This window comes from Oncorhynchus keta, chromosome 22 (genome assembly GCF_023373465.1).
Source record: "Oncorhynchus keta strain PuntledgeMale-10-30-2019 chromosome 22, Oket_V2, whole genome shotgun sequence".
NCBI classification, from domain to species: domain Eukaryota; kingdom Metazoa; phylum Chordata; class Actinopteri; order Salmoniformes; family Salmonidae; genus Oncorhynchus; species Oncorhynchus keta.
In genome coordinates, this window is record NC_068442.1 from 54,131,698 (window position 1) to 54,141,745 (window position 10,048).

The following is a 10,048-nucleotide window of genomic DNA, read 5'->3' on the forward strand; positions in this document are numbered from 1 at the left end:
ATAATTCACAGGGTTAATGTGAGGGTAATGAGGTTCTGTATAATTCACAGTGTTAATGTGAGGGTAATGAGGTTCTGTATAATTCACAGTGTTAATGTGAGGGTAATGAGGTTCTGTATAATTCACAGTGTTAATGTGAGGGTAATGAGGTTCTGTATAATTCACAGTGTTAATGTGAGGGTAATGAGGTTCTGTATAATTCACAGGGTTAATGTGAGGGTAATGAGGTTCTGTATAATTCAGTGTTAATGTGAGGGTAATGAGGTTCTGTATAATTCAGTGTTAATGTGAGGGTAATGAGGTTCTGTATAGTTCACAGTGTTAATGTGAGGGTAGTGAGGTTCTGTATAATTCACAGTGTTAATGTGAGGGTAGTGAGGTTCTGTATAATTCACAGTGTTAATGTGAGGGTAATGAGGTTCTGTATAATTCACAGTGTTAATGTGAGGGTAGTGAGGTTCTGTATAATTCACAGTGTTAATGTGAGGGTAATGAGGTTCTGTATAATTCACAGTGTTAATGTGAGGGTAGTGAGGTTCTGAAATGTGAGGTATGTTTGAACCAGGCAAAATAGAACTTTCAAATCGTCAGGTTTAATTTTATTTTAACAACAACAGAAACTTAAAATATGGCCTTACGGGACACTCCTATAGCAATCAAACTAGTTTTTCCGTGCACAAAGAAATGCACGTGTCTCGAGAGGACAAACGCAGGCGTTTTATAAGTTGACTTGGGCCAATCGATGTCGTCAGCCTGGTCTCCGTTGTTGGAGTTCATTAGGCACTTCCTGTCAGTTGAGTTTAGTCAGCTGGGATTCATGAATTATTTATTTTGTATTTATTTGTTGTTAATTTCACCTTTATTTAACCGGTTAGGCTTGTTGAGAACTCGTTCTCATGTACAACTGCGACCCGTTGCAGTGGTTCTGGTCCGGCTTGTTGAGAAGGGGTCATTTGAATGGTTCTCTCCTTTCGTATACTTCGGTCCTGTCTATTCCATTTAACAACATACACTTTTATCCAAGGCCACTTCCTGTAGCTCGTGAATACATGTTCATATCGGTGACATACAGGTCGAGACATGTACACTCTCTATTTGTTAATAACTTAGATCATCTCTGGGAGAGAGAGAGAGGAGAAAAAAAAAACGAGAGAAGCAACCTGAAAACACAGCCTTGAAATGTCTTCTGCTGTTGAACATCCCTTTCCTAAGCTTTCGTTAAACACAGCCTTTAATGTCTTCTGCTGTTGAACATCCCTTTCCTAGGCTTTCGTTAAACACAGCCTTTAATGTCTTCTGCTGTTGAACATCCCTTTCCTAAGCTTTCGTTAAACACAGCCTTTAATGTCTTCTGCTGTTGAACATCCCTTTCCTAAGCTTTCGTTAAACATCACATTCATATCCAGATGCTGTATCTCCAACATCATGCAAATGCAGCCGACTTAAGAGCGTCCTCACCTGCTGATTGGCCGTGTTTTTTTTTTTTCTTTCTTCTCTCCAACCAACGAGAGCATTAAATAATAATACAATCGGTTGAAACAAGTGAAAACAGGAACTTGATCGTCCAGCTGATAACAACAGAAATTAACCCAGAACAAAAGAAAAAGTAAGAAAGCACCTAATTTCCATAGTCTCCTGACAATAGGTGCCGACTCGGACTGATGTACACTCTGTTACAGTGTGAGGACATGGGGGGGTGGGGGACAAAATGGCACCCTATATTCCCACTACTGCAATAGGGCTCTGGTTAAAAGTAGTGCACTATATAGGCAATAGGGTGCTGTTTGGGACCCTCTCGATGGGATGCTCTGCTGTCAGTGCGTTTGATAGCCGGCTCATTTTCATACCCTGTGTCATTGAGTTCATGCATTGGAGAATGTAACCTTGTTTGAAGGACGCAGGAAACAGTGTCATTTAAAGATATATATTAATTAATTCGATTTTAATAGGCTTAAGGTTATTGATTATCATTGTAGTATTTTACGTGTTGATGTCATTTTTAATTGTTTAAATTGTTTGACATCGTCAATGGTTGTTGGTCGAATAGTCATTTGCCACAAATGGAAATATTCAGGGCGACACTCAGACCTTTCAGGGGTCAAAGGTCTCTGCTCTGAGGAACACATGAGAAGTATTTTCTACACATTTATAACAAAGCATTGAATGTGAGATGGCATAGAGCAGTAGAGTAGAGGCCCTTACAGAAGTTGTAGACTTGTGGGTAGGGGCATTTTTAGTAGCCTAGGATCCAAGAAAATGTTTTGCCTTTTTTCACAAAACGGCATTTCCTGTCAATTCTACCTCATCGTACATGGCTGGAGTCTTTAATTAAAAAAAAAAATACCTCACTAATTATCAAAACGTCAAAGCTACTTTGACACAATCAAACGGAGACTCTTGGGATCCATAAAAACGTCTTTGTCTTGAATCGATCGATAGTCTTGAGTCTTAGGTGTAGTTGTGTGGAGACGCACTGTGCAGTATGAGGAGGAAGTTATAGCCCCGAATTTCTCTCTGACTTTGTGCAGCCAGTGATGGCAGATGCGCTCGTGCCCAAAAAAAACTCTCTCTCTTTTTGTTTTACTTCGTAAAACAATGTTTGCCTATTTGGTAACCTACAACAGGAGAGTTTAAACTCTTTACAGTAGGAGAGGTTATACTCTTTACAGTAGGAGAGGTTATACTCTTTACAGTAGGAGAGGTTATACTCTTTACAGTAGGAGAGGTTATACTCTTTACAGTAGGAGAGGTTATACTCTTTACAACAGGAGAGGTTATACTCTTTACAGTAGGAGAGGTTATACTCTTTACAACAGGAGAGGTTATACTCTTTACAACAGGAGAGGTTATACTCTTTACAGTAGGAGAGGTTATACTCTTTACAACAGGAGAGGTTATACTCTTTACAACAGGAGAGGTTATACTCTTTAGGAGAGGTTATACTCTTTACAGTAGGAGAGGTTATACTCTTTACAACAGGAGAGGTTATACTCTTTACAACAGGAGAGGTTATACTCTTTACAGTAGGAGAGGTTATTATTATACTCTTTACAACAGGAGAGGTTATACTCTTTACAGTAGGAGAGGTTATACTCCTTAGGAGAGGTTATACAACAGGAGAGGTTATACTCTTTACAACAGGAGAGGTTATACTCTTTACAACAGGAGAGGTTATACTCTTTACAACAGGAGAGGTTATACTCTTTACAGTAGGAGAGGTTATACTCTTTACAACAGGAGAGGTTATACTCTTTACAACAGGAGAGGTTATACTCTTTACAACAGGAGAGGTTATACTCTTTACAACAGGAGAGGTTATACTCTTTACAGTAGGAGAGGTTATACTCTTTACAACAGGAGAGGTTATACTCTTTACAACAGGAGAGGTTATACTCTTTACAACAGGAGAGGTTATACTCTTTACAGTAGGAGAGGTTATACTCTTTACAACAGGAGAGGTTATACTCTTTACAACAGGAGAGGTTATACTCTTTACAACAGGAGAGGTTATACTCTTTACAACAGGAGAGGTTATACTCTTTACAACAGGAGAGGTTATACTCTTTACAACCGGAGAGGTTATACTCTTTTCAGTATGAGCCATTTGCTTTTCTATCCTGTATTTCCTCACGATTATTTATATATATATATATATATTAAATACGGCGAAAGACCTGTTTTGTGTGCATGCTGTTTTTTCTGACAGCCTATTTGCAGCGCGTTCCCGACTGTACGCTAATGATTGCACACAATCCACAGCTAGGCAGTTTAAAAAAAAAAAAAACAGGATGTCCTGATTCTCTGAGGCTAAATTACAGGCCTACTCGTAGTGCAGTAGGCTATTCTGAACGAGTTCCTTTTTGAACAGACAGCGGTAATTATGTAACTCTGTAATGTAATGCATCTACATTTGCACGGCTCTGGTTCTATACGGGCATATGTGATGAGGTGCTGTAGTTTCTATGTCATTCTCTTCTATGCTAGAACCTCTGGTGAGGTGCTGTAGTTTCTATGTCATTCTATAGAACCTCTGGTGAGTGCTCTTCTTCTCTTCTATATATGTGATGAGGTGCTGTAGAACTCTTCTATGCTAGAACCTCGGGTGAGGTGCTGTAGTTTCTATGTCAGTCTCTTCTATATGCTAGAACCTCGGGTGAGGTGCTGTAGTTTCTATGTCAGTCTCTTCTATATGCTAGAACCTCGGGTGAGGTGCTGTAGTTTCTATGTCAGTCTCTTCTATATACTAGAACCTCAGGTGAGGTGCTGTAGTTTCTATGTCAGTCTCTTCTATGCTAGAACCTCGGGTGAGTGCTGTAGTTTCTATGTCAGTCTCTTCTAATCTAGAACCTCGGGTGAGATGCTGTAGTTTCTATGTCAGTCTCTTCTATATGCTAGAACCTCGGGTGAGGTGCTGTAGTTTCTATGTCAGTCTCTTCTATATACTAGAACCTCAGGTGAGGTGCTGTAGTTTCTATGTCAGTCTCTTCTAATCTAGAACCTCTGGTGAGGTGCTGTAGTTTCTATGTCAGTCTCTTCTAATCTAGAACCTCGGGTGAGGTGCTGTAGTTTCTATGTCAGTCTCTTTTAATCTAGAACCTCGGGTGAGGTGCTGTAGTTTCTATGTCAGTCTCTTCTAATCTAGAACCTCGGGTGAGGTGCTGTAGTTTCAATGTCAGTCTCTTCTAATCTAGAACCTCGGGTGCGTCCTACCAGCTCCCTATCGTTAAAAGTGTTTTGAAATCAGATGTTTGTTTTTCTTGGAGAAGTTATCTTCAGATCTATAAAATGTCTGCCACAACAACTAAATGAGTTGTTTTCTTTACCACTTGAACATATACATCTGCTCTTTCCATGACATAGACTGACCAGGTGAAATATATGATCGCTTATTGATGTCACTTGTTAAATCCACTTCAATCAGTGTAGATGAAGGGGAGGAAGACGGGGTTAAAGAAGGATTTTTCATCCTTGAGAAAGTTGAGACATGGATTGTGTCTGTGCGTCATTCAGAGGGAGAATAGGCAGGATAATAATATTAAGTGCCTTTGAACGGGGGTATGGTAGTAGGAGCCAGGCGCAACCGGTTTGTGTCGAGAATTACAACGCTGCTGGGTTTTTCACACTCAATAGTTCCCCGTGTGAATTAAGAATGGTCCGCCACCTAATCGACATGCAGCAAAGTTGACACAAACCTCGGGAAGCATTGGAGTCAACATGGACCAGCATCCCTGTGGAAGGCTTTCAACACCATGTCCACGTCCCGATGAATTGAGGCATTGCTACTAACGCATTTCTATGCTGCCGTTCCAATATACGTCCAGTCATTGAGCCAACTGCTATCAATTTAAAAGTGCACCTGGGCCTCAGCTGTTGATTAGTAAACCCTTTACACACCTGGGCCTCAGCTGTTGATTAGTAGACCCTTTACACACCTGGGCCTCAGCTGTTGATTAGTAAACCCTTTACACACCTGGGCCTCAGCTGTTGATTAGTAAACCCTTTACACACCTGGGCCTCAGTTGTTGATTAGTAAACCCTTTACACACCTGGGCCTCAGCTGTTGATTAGTAAACCCTTTACATACCTGGGCCTCAGCTGTTGATTAGTAAACCCTTTACATACCTGGGCCTCAGCTGTTGATTAGTAGACCCTTTACATACCTGGGCCTCAGCTGTTGATTAGTAGACCCTTTACATACCTGGGCCTCAGCTGTTGATTAGTAAACCCTTTACATACCTGGGCCTCAGCTGTTGATTAGTAGACCCTTTACACACCTGGGCATCAGCTGTTGATTAGTAAACCCTTTACACACCTGGGCCTCAGCTGTTGATTAGTAGACCCTTTACACACCTGGGCCTCAGCTGTTGATTAGTAGACCCTTTACAAACCTGGGCCTCAGCTGTTGATTAGTAGACCCTTTACATACCTGGGCCTCAGCTGTTGATTAGTAGACCCTTTACATACCTGGGCCTCAGCTGTTGATTAGTAGACCCTTTACATACCTGGGCCTCAGCTGTTGATTAGTAGACCCTTTACATACCTGGGCCTCAGCTGTTGATTAGTAAACCCTTTACACACCTGGGCCTCAGCTGTTGATTAGTAGACCCTTTACACACCTGGGCCTCAGCTGTTGATTAGTAAACCCTTTACACACCTGGGCCTCAGCTGTTGATTAGTAAACCCTTTACACACCTGGGCCTCAGCTGTTGATTAGTAAACCCTTTACACACCTGGGCCTCAGCTGTTGATTAGTAGACCCTTTACACACCTGGGCCTCAGCTGTTGATTAGTAAACCCTTTACACACCTGGGCCTCAGCTGTTGATTAGTAAACCCTTTACACACCTGGGCCTCAGCTGTTGATTAGTAAACCCTTTACACACCTGGGCCTCAGCTGTTGATTAGTAAACCCTTTACACACCTGGGCCTCAGCTGTTGATTAGTAAACCCTTTACACACCTGGGCCTCAGCTGTTGATTAGTAAACCCTTTACACACCTGGGCCTCAGCTGTTGATTAGTAAACCCTTTACACACCTGGGCCTCAGCTGTTGATTAGTAAACCCTTTACACACCTGGGCCTCAGCTGTTGATTAGTAGACCCTTTACACACCTGGGCCTCAGCTGTTGATTATTAGACCCTTTACACACCTGGGCCTCAGCTGTTGATTAGTAAACCCTTTACACACCTGGGCCTCAGCTGTTGATTAGTAGACCCTTTACACACCTGGGCCTCAGCTGTTGATTAGTAGACCCTTTACACACCTGGGCCTCAGCTGTTGATTAGTAAACCCTTTACACACCTGGGCCTCAGCTGTTGATTAGTAAACCCTTTACATACCTGGGCCTCAGCTGTTGATTAGTAAACCCTTTACACACCTGGGCCTCAGCTGTTGATTAGTAGACCCTTTACACACCTGGGCCTCAGCTGATGCGATCACCTTTCAGAGAGCAGCAAATCATATATAATTTTATTCATCCCATACTTCGTAAGCAACAGTTGTGGACAAATGTTTTAAATGTATTTTTATTTCACCTTTATTTAACCAGGTAGACTAGTTGAGAACACCTTTATTTAACCAGGTAGACTAGTTGAGAACACCTTTATTTAACCAGGTAGGCTAGTTGAGAACACCTTTATTTAACCAGGTAGGCTAGTTTAGAACACCTTTATTTAACCAGGTAGGCTAGTTGAGAACACCTTTATTTAACCAGGTAGGCTAGTTGAGAACACCTTTATTTAACCAGGTAGGCTAGTTGAGAACACCTTTATTTAACCAGGTAGGCTAGTTGAGAACACCTTTATTTAACCAGGTAGGCCAGTTGAGAACACCTTTATTTAACCAGGTAGGCTAGTTGAGAACACCTTTATTTAACCAGGTAGGCTAGTTGAGAACACCTTTATTTAACCAGGTAGGCTAGTTGAGAACACCTTTATTTAACCAGGGTAGGCCAGTTGAGAACATCTTTATTTAACCGGGTAGGCCAGTTGAGAACACCTTTATTTAACCAGGTAGGCCAGTTGAGAACACCTTTATTTAACCAGGTAGGCTAGTTGAGAACACCTTTATTTAACCTGGTAGGCTAGTTGAGAACACCTTTATTTAACCAGGTAGGCTGGTTGAGAACACCTTTATTTAACCAGGTAGGCTAGTTGAGAACACCTTTATTTAACCAGGTAGGCTAGTTGAGAACACCTTTATTTATAACCAGGTAGGCTAGTTGAGAAAACCTTTATTTAACCAGGTAGGCTGGTTGAGAACACCTTTATTTAACCAGGTAGGCTAGTTGAGAACAAGTTCTCATTTACAACTGCGACCTGGCCAAGATAAAGCATAGCAGTGTGAACAGACAACAACACAGAGTTACACATGGAGTAAACAACAACACAGAGTTACACATGGAGTAAACAATTAACACTAAACAGTAAACAGTGAAATGCTTACTTACGGGGTGGTGACGGTCAGGATGCTCTCGATGGTGCAGCTGTAGAACTTTTTGAGGATCTGAGGGTCCCGTTCCCAATCTTTTCAGTCTCCTGAGGGATAATAAGCGTTGTCGTGCCAACTGCCTTGGTGTGTTTGGACCATGTTCCTGATTGGCCGAGTTACGGTTTTGACCTACAGTCAATCTGCTTGAAAATACTGTATGTGACTAGACCTGATAATTATTGTCTAGCAATGATCAACACCCAATTTGACAGCGCTTGATGAATTTTGAAGAGAATGATGGGAAAATGTTTCGCACTCCAGGTGTGGAAAAACTCTGAGACACTTACCCAGAAAGACTAACAGCTGTAATCACTCTTGAGAGAATTACCCAGAAAGACTAACAGCTGTAATCGCTGCCAAAAAAGGTGCTTCTTAAAAAGTATTGACTCAGGGGTGTGAATACTTATGTAAATGAGATATTTCTGCATTTAATTTGCAATAATTTTTGTTTTTTAAATCTCTAAAAACATGTTTTCGCTTTGTTTAAAGAATTTTGTTCTTAAACTGACTTTGCCTAGTTAAATAAAGGACAAATAAAAACATATATACATTGGATATTGTGATATTATTATATAAATAAATAATACATTTGAGTATTTTATTAGTATTTAGTATAGTATAGTAGTATATAGTATATATACATAGTAGTATATTTTTCATGGGGGTGGGTTGAGTTGAGAGCACGTCACTAGACACACTGAGCAGACACAGATGCTGTTATCCACAGTCACGTTACACACAATGGTGGAAGCTTGGTATATATATATATATATATATATGTATTTAAATAATATAATAATAATAATAATAATAATAACATTTTTTTATCTCCATGTGTGCATCTTACTTTTGTTTTTACAGCGCCATCACACTGAACAGCTCTCTAAAGTAAAACATGACATACATTTTCTCCCATCTTACTTTTGTTTTAAGCATCACACAACAGCTCTCTCCTAATTAAAAAAAAAAAAAAAAACATAAAATAGCAAATCAAATCTAAATCCGTGACATATGGTATATAGCAGATCAGAGTTGGTATATCAGAGTTTGGTGCCTTTTGGGACACCAGGGCCAGGATATCACACTGTGATTACAGGGGCTGGTAATGTGTGTCATCCCAGTTGAATGTAAAACCTGTGAAACAGGGTCAGACCATGATTCTCTCAACGGTGGGGGGTGTTTTAGTCCATAATCATCTCCTGTATCTCAGAGATTACAGCAATAAATGTCCAATCCCCCCTAAAACAAATCATAATTGAGACTCCTGCTCCCATTTACCTCTAACCTAAAACCATGCAATTTATGTTACAATTACTCATACCATTGACTGTATATAATAATCTGACAACAGCAATATTGCATGACATTATGACAGTGTTTTCCCTCCCGTGTCTAGCCTAGCGTATGATTGGTTTAGTGTAGAGGAGCAACATTAAACAACCGATCTTAGCATGAAGCGTCTTCTCCCTAACCAAGAAAACACCCACCAGTTGGTTTTGTTTTTACGGATATAATCATAGTTATGGTTTGAAAACGTGTTATAACCTAAACTTTTATTTTGTTCTTAAAAATTCTCATCTCCCTAACCAATAGTTTTGTTGAAGAAGTATCACACAAGCAATATTTTAAGACCAAACTTTGCATAAATCATCTCTTCCTCACCAATTGTTGCTGCTTGGAGGCAGAAACATCAACTGTTTATTTTGTTCCTCGTGGTTGGTTGGCCGAGTGGTTGATATGTCAAGAGTGACACACACACACACACACACACACACACACACACACACACACACACACACACACACACACACACACACGCCAGGAGACCCTCCACAGAGAAACCACAGGCATACACTCCAAGAGGGAAGCTACCAACACGACTGATTGCAGTGCGATTTTAGTTCTTTTTATATTTTTAAATATATATATATATATTTAGTACTATACAGCACCATGTCATTTCTACTATACAGTTTATCAACCCAGATCACTAGCAATGGAAAGTGTTACAGAATATCTCATTTGGAAAGAATAGCTTCAGAGGATCGTGGTGTCCTGAG

At 40.5% G+C, this 10,048-nt stretch overlaps 1 long non-coding RNA gene across 2 annotated transcripts; it reads right to left on the reverse strand.

The window, feature by feature from the left end:
* Positions 1-5,455: 5,455 nt before the first annotated feature.
* LOC127910744 (uncharacterized) lies at positions 5,456-7,446 on the reverse strand. 2 transcript variants are annotated; one of them, XR_008076090.1, is made up of 5 exons: positions 6,649-7,446; positions 6,269-6,572; positions 6,193-6,230; positions 5,813-5,888; positions 5,456-5,508 (listed from the first exon to the last, which is right to left on the reverse strand). It is a non-coding gene; the product is annotated as an uncharacterized LOC127910744 (long non-coding RNA). The 2 variants fall into 2 exon arrangements; XR_008076089.1 differs by lacking the exons at positions 5,456-5,508; positions 5,813-5,888 and having other exon boundaries at positions 6,129-6,230.
* Between the last annotated feature and the right edge of the window lie 2,602 nt (positions 7,447-10,048).